Source organism: Gadus chalcogrammus, chromosome 7, assembly GCF_026213295.1.
Source record: "Gadus chalcogrammus isolate NIFS_2021 chromosome 7, NIFS_Gcha_1.0, whole genome shotgun sequence".
Lineage (NCBI taxonomy): Eukaryota > Metazoa > Chordata > Actinopteri > Gadiformes > Gadidae > Gadus > Gadus chalcogrammus.
This window is the reverse complement of record NC_079418.1, coordinates 574,858-588,640: the sequence shown is the minus strand read 5'-3', so window position 1 is coordinate 588,640 and position 13,783 is coordinate 574,858. Positions and strand designations below refer to the sequence as shown.

The following is a 13,783-nucleotide window of genomic DNA, read 5'->3' as shown; positions in this document are numbered from 1 at the left end:
TCGTGTATAAGGAATCTACATCGATTGAAAAGATAAACGTGTTATCGGGGACGGTGAGACTTTTTAACTTGTTAACAAATGTATATGTGTCCTTGAGGTAGCTCGGGTGAGTATGGGATAGGGGGTTAATATATAAATCTAAACTCGCCAAATGGTACGATTCAGAGCCACAGTCACTTACTATGGGGCGTCCCGGAGGGACCACGAATGGAACAGTCCAATTCTCTGGGGGTTTGTGTATTTTGGGGAGAAGGTAGAATAATTAAGACCCTAACCATCGCCTGACGCTCCAGGTACATGGGCTGCGTGAGAGGGCCATAGTAGATGGGGTCATTAAGTTGAAGTGTCGCCTCCAGAATGTAATTAGTTCGATCCTGGATTACAATTTGCCCTCCCTTATCTGCCGGTTTGATAATAATCATGGCGAGATTTTAATTTGTTGAGGGTTAGGGTTAGGGCTCCCGAACCTGATCCCCAAGCCCCCCCGCGCACGTTAAGGCCCCCCGGTTGTACGGTACCAGTGTTGGGCGTAACGCGTTACCGTAATATATTACATTTAGTCAGTAACGGAGTAATATAACGCGTTACTAACTATATTTCGGTAATATTATTACAGTTACTGAGTCCGGTAACGCGTTACAATCATGGACATAATAAAGGATGGACCACGGACTGAAAGTGGCCGCCCATTCATTCCTATACAAACTGCTCAGTGGCGCAGGGTAACATACAGGAGCGATTTGCTTCCGCGTTATGCGGCCAAGACACGTGGGCTAGTCCGTGACGTACCGGATGCAGAAATATAGAACGCATGCATGCCCATCCCCCCACTCCGGTCCAACAACAATATAAAATGATACCGTAATGCACCTGTTCTTTGTCTTTGGATCTTTTGAATAAATGGATCAATACATGATGAATCACAATGATCGCAAGCAGAGGACCGTGAGAGTTATTGAGCAGCAGATGAACCAGTTCAAAAATCGGACATTAACGGAGCACTGAACTAGGCCCTCTCGGATGCCATTTGTTTCACTACGACTCCTTTCAACTGCACACCCCTCTTCCCCCGCGAGATAAGGGCTAATAAAACGCTTGAGGTGGCGTTTTGAGGACATGGCATGAAGGTAATTATTAGCCTTTGATTGATATCCAGACATTTTTTGCGGAGACACATTCCTGTTCCCCACTTGTATTGGAGTGAACGGAGATATCTACTTCTGGGTCCCATGATTTGAGGGACCCGTCCACAGCCCCTTAAACAGCTGCAATACCAGGCTTGGCCGCTGAGCACTGGTGGATTGCGGAAGTATGTGTTCCTGGGGGCTTGGTTACAATCCGAGCCACACAGACTCCAGCCCTTGTTTGGCTGTATATTTTGTCTATCAAGACTTTGTTGTTTGGTCCTAACCAAAACATTAATAGGCTCTAAGCATAAGTTCCTTGTAAAGTCTCTGTGGGACTGAAATGTTGAATGTGTTTCATTATTTATGCTGTTCTCATGCTCTTTTTTATTACTGCTATTTACTGCTATTTCAGGGCAGGATATATGCTCAGGTTCTAAAATACTTAATTACAAAACATGCCCTGTCTGGTGGCTGTTAGACGTCATTCTTGAAGTGCACTTTTATTTTATTATTGAAATAGTATAAACTATTAACATGTTTGATTTCATGGAAATAAATGAGGCATAGAAAAAGAGTTTGTGTCATGTCGTGTAAAGGTTTTGGTTGTTTAATTATTCTATATCATAACATTATTGTAATTCAGCCATTCATGGAACACACTACATGCAGATGCAATATAGACCTCATTAGACTTTAATGTTTGCCCCCCCCCCTCCGCCTTGTCCTGAATGTTTATTTTGGTGAAAGTAATAAGTAACTTATTACTTATTACTCTACAGTAACAAGTAATATGAAATATATTACATTTTGGAAGTAACTTGCCCAACACTGTACGGTACCCAAACGTCGAATCCAGAGGCGTTCGACTCGACGTCTGCTAGCGGTAGACCACCTAAGGTTGCTATGTAACGACGTGGCGTACAGTGAGAGCAAGCCGTGCATAGTAAAGTGTTGCACTAGAGGGAGGTGTGTGTCCTTCTCTCGCAGAATGTTGTACCTGTGCTGGGCGAACCTAGTGAGCAAAGTGTTTTGGGTTTCTCCCACATATTGAGCGCCGCAGACGTCGCACCAGATTAGATAGACACAGTTCTTGGAGAGGGGCTCCCCCGTCCCTGTGTAGGGAACACGTCGTGTGTGGTTTGATTGCGTACCCAGGGTCGGTACCGGAAAAATTGGCCCTGCGCATTCGGTCTAGGGCGAGACGACGAATGGAGTTTAGCCTGGACAAGGATGTCCCGGAGGTTCTTGTTCTTCCTAAACGCTGCGATGATGCTAAAGTTATTAAGGAGGGTGGTTGAACTAACCATGTGTGAACAATTGTTTTTAATTTCCCTCACTAGACGAACCGCCGACGGGGAGTAGGTGGTAACGAAGGGGAGATGAGGGCCAACAGCAACCGCTTTGGTTTCTCTGAACGTTCCGAGGGCCTTTCTCAGAAACGATCTGCAGTACCCTCTGGTGGACAACGCAGAGAATAGTACCTTGGTGGCTGACTGAAAGTCCCCAGGCCTAGAGCAGATCCTATGGAACCTAAGCAATTGTGATTTTACAAGCCCGGCATATGTGTCTGAGGTGAAAGCTGGACTTGTGCAGCAGAGCGTGTGTGTCAGTGTCTTTAAAGTAGACCTTGATGTCCAGCCGGGATGTGGATGGGAACTCTGGGCCCTTAAATGTGGTCGTGTCTAGGAAGTCAACAGAGGAGGGGCTAAAGGTAGATTTAATAGTGATGGACGGGTTGTGAGTGTTTAGAATGGTTAAAAGCCGTCAAAATCCTCCCTAGAGTGTGGCCACACCCCCCAAATATCATCCAGGAATCTAAAATAGTGTACGTTTTTTTGGGACAGGACGCCAGGGCTGCCACCTCCCATTCGGCCATGAATTTTTGCGTAGGGTTAGGGTTAGGGGGTTAGGTTGAGCAAGTGGCACATGGGAGAGAGCGGAGGGCACAGGCACAAGCAAATATATTAAAATAATAACTTTGGCTAATAATAATAAGATAATGATAATAAATAAAGAAAATAAAATAATAAAAATAATAAAGGGTTGGGGTAGGGGAAGAGCTATAATATAGACAAGAAAGGTTATGGTTAGGAAGGAGGTGGAGAAGGTTATGGTTAGGAGAGGAGATGGAGGAGGTTATGGGTAGGAGAGGAGGTTATGGTTAGGAGAGGAGATGGAGGAGGTTATGGTTAGGAGAGGAGATGGAGGGGTTATGGTAGGAGAGGAGATGGAGGAGGTTATGGTAGGAGAGGAGATGGAGGAGGTTATGGGTAGGAGAGGAGATGGAGGAGGTTATGGTAGGAGGAGATGGAGGGGTTATGGGTAGGAGAGGAGATGGAGGAGGTTATGGTTAGGAGAGGAGATGGAGGAGGTTATGGGTAGGAGAGGATGGAGGAGGTTATGGGTAGAGGAGATGGAGGAGGTTATGGGTAGGAGAGGAGATGGAGGAGGTTATGGGTAGGAGAGGAGATGGAGGTTATGGGTAGGAGAGGAGATGGAGGGGTTATGGGTAGGAGAGGAGATGGAGGGGTTATGGTAGGAGAGGGAGGAGGGTTATGGTAGGAGAGGAGATGGAGGAGGTTATGGGTAGGAGAGGAGATGGAGGAGGTTATGGTTAGGAGAGGAGATGGAGGAGGTTATGGGTAGGAGAGGAGATGGAGGGGGTTATGGTAGGAGAGAGATGGAGGGGTTATGGGTAGGAGAGGAGATGGAGGGGTTATGGTAGGAGAGGAGATGGAGGGGGTTATGGGTAGGAGATGGGGAGGTTATGGGTAGGAGAGGAGATGGAGGAGGTTATGGGTAGGAGAGGAGATGGAGGTTATGGTAGGAGAGGAGATGGAGGAGGTTATGGGTAGGAGAGGAGATGGAGGGGTTATGGGTAGGAGAGGAGATGGAGGAGGTTATGGGTAGGAGAGGAGATGGAGGGGTTAGGGTGGGTAGGAGAGGAGATGGAGGAGGTTATGGTAGGAGAGGATACTGAGGGGGTTATGGTTAAGTTAGTAAGGGCTGGATGTTGACTGGAACTAAAAGGAAGGAATAAATAATAAACAGATGAGTTACGAAGGGGGGCGAGGACCACCCTCATTTAAGCCCAACGGAGCAGTAGAATCAAGCCTGAAAATCCACCTTCTCTCCGCTGCCCTTCTCTGGACCAGGGTCCAACCTAGATTGGTCTCCAGGCCAGAGAGGGAAAAGTTGGAAATATCATGTTTGGCAAAATGGGCGTACAATAACTTTGAAACCGTCCCCCTCTGAATATGATATATGTTGGTAAAGTCTCTGTTTTATAGTGGCACCTGTTTCGCCCACATAGATGGTTCTACATTGTCTGCATTGGATGGCATAAACAACATTGGTGGAAAGCAGCGAGAAGGTCTGCCAGATGGGAGTTTGCCAAGTTGAAGATGTATTTGAGGTGAGTGAAGTAGGGATCCAGGGTTGTGCGTATCGTCTTATTTAGTGCCGTATGAACCAGCATATCTTTTACATTTTTATTGAGGCGATATGCCATGATGACTTTAAAGGTTGCGAGTGGAGTGGTTCGAAGTTTAACAGCGTTGAAATGCTGTTTGATGGCTTGGTGAAGGGGGCCTAGTGAGGAGAGAATGTTGTGACGAGTGGGATTAATTGCTGATCTATGTTTTTGTTTTTTCCAGAGAAGTTGGCCTGGTCGGATGGAAAGAGAGCGGCTACTTCATGCTTGATAGTACGGAGAAAGCGTTTGGAGTAACCGCGGGGCCTAAGGGCCTCAAAAAGGGTCCTAGTAGCCTCCACTACATGGTGAGGGAGGGAACAAATACGATGGAAGCGGATAAGTTGGGATTTGATAATAGAACTACAAGTGTGTCGGGGATGGTAGCTGCTGCTAAATAATAAAGAATGTCTGTCAGTGTCTTTGAAATATACTTTAGTGCCTAATGTTTTGTAACCATCCTTTACCTCAGTAAAGAAGACTATGGTGTCCAAAAAGGGGACCTGCTGGAGATGAAGAGTATGTTTAAGTGTGATACGGGGGTGGTGTGAACTAAGAATGTGAATAAAGTGATTTAATTCTGTCTCGGATTTATCCCATAAGCCAAAAATGTCATCAAGGTACCGATAATATAGGAGCGGGCGTGACGGGCATTTGAGAAGAGCTGATTCTTCCCAGTCAGCCAAATAGATGTCTGCATAGGCCGGTGAATATTTTCTACCCATAGCGCAACCGCTTATTTGGAGGAAAAAAGATTTATCAAACAGAAAATCGTTCTGGGTAAGGGTAAGCTGTAAAAATTGTAAAATAAAATAATCAGGACGAGATAAAACGGGTGATGATTCCAAGGCTTTTTTTTTAACAGCCTCCAAGCCAAGAGAAGTATCGATATTGGTATAGAGAGAAAATAAACATTTAACCGTCCCCATTTAACCGTCGGGGACGGTTAAATGTTTCAGTTTATTTACAAATGTATACGTATCTTTGACGTAACTCGGGTGTGAATGGGACAGGGGATTTATATAATAATCAAAAAATTCTGCCAGGCGATAAGAATCCGAACCACAGTCGCTCACAATGGGACGACCCGGAGGGACCAGATATGGTACAGTCCAGCTCTCTGGGGCCTTATGTTTATGATAAAATGATCTGGCAGAGATCCGGGCCGTAGAGGTAGTTGGCTTGTTTCGCAGTACTAAGGTGTTCTTTTTTCATTTGATCAATTAAGTTCTGACCATCGTTTGTGTCTCCAAGTACATCGGCTGTGTGAGAGGGCGATAATATGTAGTGTCGTGAAGTTGACGTGTCGCCTCCAAAACGTAATTGGTCCGATCCTGTAGGACTATTTGACCACCTTTATCTGCCGGCTTAATAATAATCTCTGATGAGATTTTAGATCTTTCAGAGCCTGCTGTTGTTGGGTGTTGATATTACCCTCCCCTTTATGACGTCGGGGTCGGAGGTCACGAAAGGACCGGAGGTCGGGGTCAATCAGTTGCGTATGGGTGTCGAGACGGACTCCATGGCTGGCTCCCACATAGACGGTATGGTAAACGGTAGATGGGAAAAATCGATCAAAATCAGAATAATCCAGAATTTTAAGACGCCGGTGATATGTGTGCATGTCTCGCCTCAACAGGTCGCGGTCTGGAAGTGACGGTGTCGGGATGAAGGCGAGGCCACGTTCGAGGACCTCGCGTTCTAGCGGGGACAGCTGGACGGTGGAGAGGTTAGTGACGTTGGAAAGGGAGACCGGGGGGGCGGCGCTGCGCCTGGCGACCCAACTGTAAACCCAGTTGGTCCAGCCAGTCCCTCATCATCGATCTCGCCGTCTCCGGAGTCCAGGGATGTTATCATGAGTGGTCTGAAATTTGAGTAAAGATAATCGGTTGAGGTAGCCAGAGCGGGAGTCCACGTCCTCTATGTGATCTCTAACAAAGGTATTAAATGCTTTAACACAGAGAAGTTGGCAGGTGGATAACCTGATGGAAACGGTTAGCAGAGGAATAACAATACGGGCCTGTGGGAACTTCTCTCTGGTTAATCTGACCAATCGACGGGTGTCTTTGATGATGGTGAGTGCTGTCTGTACCCTAAGGCAGTTGTCAATTTTGTGTCCGGTCTAGGGGACGTAAGCCTAAGCAGGATGGCCGTGAGATGTCTAAGCGTCGCTCCTGGATAGCTGTCTGCCTGGATACAGTCCAATTTAAATGTAGGTATGCGGGCAATATTAGAATCCCCCATAATAATGACCGGTTGTCTAATGGGGAGGGACCAAATGGAGGCCTTCCGGTTGGTGTAAGGGTGTAAACGGGGCTGGTAGCAAGAAGGGGACCCGGATTGGTCATCTACCGATGATTCAGATGGAGAGGGGAGGAGTAATGGGGAGAGGAGGGGGAGGAAGAAGAGGAAGAGGTAGGAAGAGGAGATGGAGCCTGGTGAGACGATGTGATGTTCGGTTCTTCCCCTGTTGTGGTAGATCCATCTGCAGGAGGGATCAAAGGAGGTGAAGGAGAACAAGGGTGGATCTCGGCAATGAAGGTGAGCAGGTTGGGTTGTTTTTTTGCATTCTGGTTTGTGTTATTTTGTTTGACGACTGTTAAAGTGGTCTCCTCCGTCAGAGAAGGCGGTGAGGAGGTCAACATCAGTGGAGAGGTCAAAGGGCAAAGCTGCCCCTGAGTCGGGTTTCTCCTGCGGGAGAGACGACTGGGTCTGGGGGTTGAACAGGTAAGAGATGTAATTGGGGGTTCAGGGCCTGGTGTGGAAGACTTAAGGAGGGTCACTGAGGTGTGATCTATAGGAGTTGGAGGAATGGTGTCAGTTAAGGTAGTCTGTGCTGGTAAGATGACAGGAGGTGGACGTGGTCTGACCACCGGGAGGCGTTGTGGTAGGGGAGGGTGGTTTTGCCGTGGTGGTTGAGGGGCTGGTGTAGCTGTAGAGGTGGGAGGAAAGCGTCGGGCCAAACCAAGGGAAAATGGTGGGAGGGAGAGAAGAGAAGGGATAGGTAAGGGCCTGGAAGGTAAGATGAGTGTGTTGCGGTGTTTGAAGGGAAATGAAGCAGTTAGTGGTCGTGTAGGGAGCGGTGGGAAGGCTGCGTTGTCTGAGATAAGCAGTGGAGTAGTAGGTGGTGGCAGATCGGCAGTAAGACTGGTTAACAGTGAGCGAAGTGTAGTGATAGATGAGGGAGTCAGGCCTCTGCCGTACCTTTGGCGGGCCCATCTAAGAGCTCTATCAAGGGCCTCCTCACTAAATGGGCTCAGGGTCAAGGGGAAATCCTTTCGGATTCTTCCATAATGTTTCTGTAGGATCCGTAAATTATTATTCAACCAGTCAATTGTGTTATTCTTAATTTCAGTTAAAACAATGTTGTCCGGTGCCGCCGGTTTGATGAAGGCTGTGAGGTAAGCTACCTTTCTAGCCATCCCCAGTGGGGGGACCCCTGTAATGAGGGCTTCCGACAGAATCTCTGTGTGGTGGATGGATTGGAGAAGTTTAAACTATGTTTTGCTTAATAAAAACTCTGAATTGCTTGATGTGTCTGTCCCAACAGGAGTAACCTTGGAAGGAGGAGGCTTCTGTGGTACTGTGTTGTAGGTACCCAATAGGCTAAATCTGTTTTTATAAGAGTTAGCCATTTTAAAGGGGGACCCAGACTAATTCAAAAGAAAAAGAAAAGCGGGGAAGGGGTTGGGGTATAAAAAAAGAAAAGAAAAAGGGAAAACAGAAGAAAAATGCAAAACAAACTATAATAAGGTTAAACCGCAATTCGCATTGAAAAAAAGATTTGCTAGAACAGATGTAGTTGTGGTTATGCAGCTGTGAGTCAGATCGTAGAGTAAACTAAAAATAAGAAATGAAAATAAAAAATGTAAGGGAATGAACTATGCAAAACCAAAAAGGAAAAAGTCAAAGGTAGAGGGTTGGTGGGATGTGGTTGGTCCGATGGTGAATTGTCTTAGCTGGGAGATTGTGTTCAGGTCAGGAAACAAGATGTTGCTGATCGTCTGGTAGGCTGGTGGTAAGCTGTGTGTGGGCTGGTGGTAGTTCCCAATAAGTGACCCTAGAATGGTTCAAGGGAGGGGGGGCGGGTGGAGTTGGGCCGGTTGGTTGAGTAGATCGTAGTAGATGTTGTGTCGGTCTTCAGTGTACACACATACATATATATGTATATATATGCACACACATGGACACACGCCCAAAAATCACAAACCCAGTGTGTCCCTGTTGTTTCTCTGTGTGTGTTTTATCTTCTCATAGTCTTGCAGTGTGTACACACTTTAGAAAAAACTGAACTGAACACACAGATGTTGGGGTACTCACCGCCCAATAGACCACCAGGACAAAAGGAGAAGGTCTGAACAACATCACTGCACGCCGTGGACCAGATTGAGTAAGTATATTCCAGAAGCAGTTAAAAAAGTAAATATTTATTGGATCTAGAAACAATAAACTAAAAAAGTTGCACACCAACAAAGGTTAGGGTTAGGGTTAGGATAGGGGGTTTTAACCGAAGTGCACCCCGGTGAAGGCCGTTTCCGGTGAATATCTTTTGACAGGAAGGTGCTAGAGAAACGGGAGGCAGACGCACCCCCCCCAAAGGGAGGAGCGGCTTTCCAACGGCGCCAAGTCCGTGCGACCTTCCCCCCCCCGAGATGTGGAGTCGGGCATCACATATGCTGCTGGCCGTAGCGGCTTTGCACAGCAAAATCCTAAGTGTGCTCGGTGCAGGCCGTTTTCGGTGAATATATTTTGACAGGAAGGTGCCAGAGAAACGGTTAGGGTTAGGCACAAGCATTAAAGGAGACTCCGGGTGCACGGGCCATCATCATGCAACTCCCCGAGATCCTCGACACACGCCCACATTAAAGCACAAAGGTTATGAGGTCCCCAATCTAGCGATCGTGAGACATTGGCCCTCATTTATCAAACCAGCGTACGACAGAAAACGTGCGTAAAATGGATCTACGCTCATTTCAACGTTGAGCTTGGCATTTATCAATTTGAACGTGAGCGCAGGCTGCGATGAAATCTCACGTCAGGTCTGAGCTCGTGTACGCAAGTTTTTTTGGCGCAACACACGGGTATTTCACTGATGAATAGTGCAGCACAAGTAGCCCATGTTGCACATCTGTATTAATTACTAAATAAATTGGAATTAGCCCAGCCGTTCAAACAATTACAATCAAGTCAGCCCTAATTAAAAACAGTATTGCTATGAAAATAATTAGAATGTGACAGGTGAAATGTTTATTCAGCTGTCTATATAAACAGGAGCTTTGCCAAATAGGTGGTCGAGTCGCAGCGATGGCAGATCTGGCTCTGTTAGAGGACCTCAACGCACGTCTAAGACGAGAGAGAGTTTTTCGAGACCGCGCCGATTTTTTTATGGAGAGCGATGAATGGCTCTTGAGTCGTTTTCGTCTCCCAAGGCATCTCCTGATGGAGCTATGCAATGATTTGGAGCCACAGTTAAGGCGAGAAACTAGGCGATCAAACGCAATACCTGTGCCAGTGCAGGTGTGCTCTACCTTGGGGTTTTTGGCCACCGGGACCTTTCAGCGGGAGATCGGGGACAGGTCTGGTATTTCCCAGCCAAGTATTAGCCGAACCATGCCAGCAGTTTTGGCAGCTATACTGTCCCTCTCTGAACGTTATATTAAATTCCCATACACTAACGATCAGCAAACTGGAATCAAACGGGATTTTTATGCTATTGCTAGGTTTCCAAATGTGATTGGTGCGGTTGATTGTACCCATGTGCGTATGAACCATCTATTAATGATTACGCGTACATCAACCGCAAAAGCTACCATTCAGTTAATGTTCCGATTATTTGCGATGCCAGAATGTCAATCCTGAACATGGTAGCCCGATGGCCTGGGGGCACGCACGATTCTTTTATTTTCCAAAATAGCAACGTTGGGCATCGTCTACATCAGGGCGCACTACATGGTCAGAGTCATCTCGGTGAGTTACGCTGCAGTCGCACTGCACCGCCCCTCCCTTTCTTGCTTGGCCGGCTTCACAGCCGCAACACGTTTTTTGGTGCTGAGCTTCATGTCGGACCATTTTTTCTTCACCTTATTCGGAATTAAATAACTTTAACGGAATGCAAACACTAGCATATATGTGAAATGTTTTAAGCTGGATAACAGAAATTGTACATTTAATTTATTATTTAATTAATTTAATTAACAAACCTCTTCCGTAGCCCGACGAACATTGGAAACACTATTCACTGCAACAGTTATTTCCTTCCATATAGCATTCTTTTGCTGGCCTTTAATGCCAGCTTTTAGGCTACCAAATAAAACCAGACGGTTCGCATCCACCAGTGACCCGAGCGTCTCCATTTGGTCTCGGAAAAATCCCTCTATTTTACCGTTGGACGTTTCTCCATGTCGTAAAAGTTAGGGGCGAGACTTCTGAAGACGTGCTTTTATATGGGCGTGTTACGTTAATTACGATCGATCTCAGCCGCCGTATTTATCAACACCAAGATCCTTCGTACGCTGGGATTGGTGTGATACGAAGGTTTCGTAAATCTCACGTGGGTCCTATCGTAAGATGAATCATGCGTTCAGATTTGCGCTCATTTCTACGTTCGTTTGATAAATGAGGGCCATTGTGATCTGTTCTTTCTTTTTCAGAAGCCTTTTTTCCGGGTCGCGTAGCAACCGACAAGAAGGGACTCGCCCCCAGTACCTTGGCATGCCCGATGGGCCTCCTGGTGGGCGTGTCTGGTGACGCTGTCCGCGGGCGGGGCAAAGGTCAGCCGGGCGCGGGTGGAGCCAAGGGGAGTGACGGCGGGGGCAGCGTCCCGACGAGCGGAGGTCTCGGCAAACGCACAGGGGGGTGTCGTAGTCGTACGAAGGGGCGTGGCGAGGGGCTGGAGGAGAGACGACCCGGAAGGGCGGGGCTCACTCCGCGGCAGCGGCAGGGCAGGAGAAGGCCGTGAGCCTTTCTTTGAAGTATTGACGTGGCGTGTGGGCCCCCTGGTGGGCGTGTCCGGGGCGACGCCATCCGCCGGGATGTCGAGGGCCAGCCAGGCGTGGGCGGAGCCAAGGGGGGACGCACGGGCTGACCAGAGGGGCGTGGCGTGGGCGGAGCCAAGGGGGACACACGGGCTGACCAGAGGGGCGTGGCGTGGGCGGAGCCAAGGGGGGACGCACGGGCTGACCAGAGGGGCGTGGCGTGGGTCCAGCGCCGGGGCTTGGCGGAGGTGAGCGCCGTCCTCTGTGGCGCGGCCGGAGGGGGTCTCTAGCCTGCAGGGGGAGGGGGGGAGGGGGGGAGGAGGGAGGGGGAGGAGGGGAGGGGAGGGGGGGAGGGAGGGGACCCCCCCCGGGGAGATGGGTCGCGGGGGACCCATCGCGTCTATGTGGGTGCATGACTGACGCGTATGTGCGTCTAGCTGTAGGCGCGAGTCTATCGGGTGGTAGACTGACCAGAGAGGGGATGTCCGATGGGTCCCGGGCCTGCGGTGGCGTCGGCCGCGCTGGACCAGGGTCCAGTCGTCGTGGTGGCTCGGAACAGGCATATCCAACGGTTCGTTTTATTTAAAAAAGTGATCGGGAGGTTCTAAGAAATGCGAGTGTGGTCCGGTAAGAATCCGTTTTTATTGACTTCTTACCGTTGGGCAAAGTACGACGTTTCGTCACTATTGTGACTTCATCAGGTACATAAAATAGCAACAACAAACCGTGAATATGTCCGTACAAATACAAAAAAAACGAAAACGAGCCGTGGTGACAGTGATAGTTGTTGACGAGCACACACACAGAGTTCCACTGCGCAGACAGGCAAGGGGGAGGGAGAGGAACTGGTTCGTGACATGCGCAGAAGTGACCACGGCAACCCGGGAGGCGGGAGGGCCAATCAGGTGCCAGGCTGGATCAACACTTCCGCACGGTGACAATAGGTGATGACAGCCAACAGAGGACGCCAAACAAACCGATAACATGTGGTATGCTGACTGTACGGGGAAGCACACACAAAACACGAATTACGCGAGTCAAACAATGTAAACGATCGTACCGACAGGACATAAACGAATACATTGGACGGGGCGGGTGAATAAAAAACGATAAACAACAATAAAAGACAATAAACGTAATTCAATGAGGGGATAGAGGGGCAAATAAACCAATAGAAGGTATGGAATAAAGTACGAGCGTCCCAATGAAAGTGCGTCACGCTTCATCATTCCAAGATGGATACCCGGAAGCGGGGGGACCAATCAGACGCCAGGCCAGGTAAACAAGCCTGAACGGCTGCAAACATTCACAGTGGTCAGCAGAGGACGCCAAATAAACCAATGCTAAGCAGCATTCGGGATGCATGGAGAAGACACACACAGAGTGAATTGAATAGATTAAATAATGTAAACGATTAAAACGGGGCAGATGAATAAAAATACAATGAGGGGATAAATGAAAAATAATAAACGGATAAATGAATAGATAAATGAATAGAAACTAATGGAAACAACCGAGAGGCAGACGCACACACACACACGCACGAGTGGTGCGGGGTCAAGCCAAACGGGGGGGACCTGAGAACGGTGGTGAGGGGGACCAGAAGGGGAACATGGTAAGGGTCAGGGTCACAACGGGGTCAGGGGTCAGAGCCCGGGGAGGAGGACGGTCAGGGTTAGGGCCAGGGAGGGGGACGGTCAGGGTTAGGGCCAGGAGAGGGAGGGTCAGGGTTAGGGCCAGAGGGAGGGGTCTGGGTTAGGGCCTGGGAGGGGGACGGTCAGGGTTAGGGCCAGGGAGGGGGACGGTCAGGGTTAGGGCCAGATGAGGGGGGTCAGGGTTAGGCCAGATGGGAGGGTTAGGTAGGGCCAGGAGAGGAGGGGTCAGGTAAGGGCCAGGAGGGAGGGTTAAGGTAAGGGCCATGAGAGGGAGGGGTTAAGGTAAGGGCCAGGAGAGGGAGGGGTTTAGGTGGACGGTGAAAGGGCGAGGGGCGAGGGCCGTGCGCAAGGGCCGAGGCGAGGGGCACGTCTCAGAAGGAGAGAGAGGGATGGGGGCACACGAAACAACAAACACCTACGGCTCGGGGAGGGACACAGGGACAACACGGAGAAAACAAAAAAACAACCACAATATACAAGAACCTTAAAATTATAAAGGTGAACAGGTGATGGGCAACAACAATAACACACACAACAACACAAATCATGAGCCCT

General features: G+C 48.7%; 1 long non-coding RNA gene across 3 annotated transcripts; it reads left to right on the top strand.

Moving 5' to 3' along the window:
* Window positions 1-1,005: 1,005 nt before the first annotated feature.
* Window positions 1,006-5,747, top strand: LOC130385397 (uncharacterized). Of its 3 annotated transcripts, XR_008896002.1 has the most exons (5): window positions 1,006-1,127; window positions 2,468-2,667; window positions 4,441-4,542; window positions 4,784-4,907; window positions 5,072-5,747. It is a non-coding gene; the product is annotated as an uncharacterized LOC130385397 (long non-coding RNA). The 3 variants fall into 3 exon arrangements; XR_008896001.1 differs by lacking the exon at window positions 2,468-2,667 and having other exon boundaries at window positions 1,007-1,127; XR_008896003.1 differs by lacking the exons at window positions 1,006-1,127; window positions 2,468-2,667 and adding an exon at window positions 2,686-2,838.
* Window positions 5,748-13,783: the final 8,036 nt, after the last annotated feature.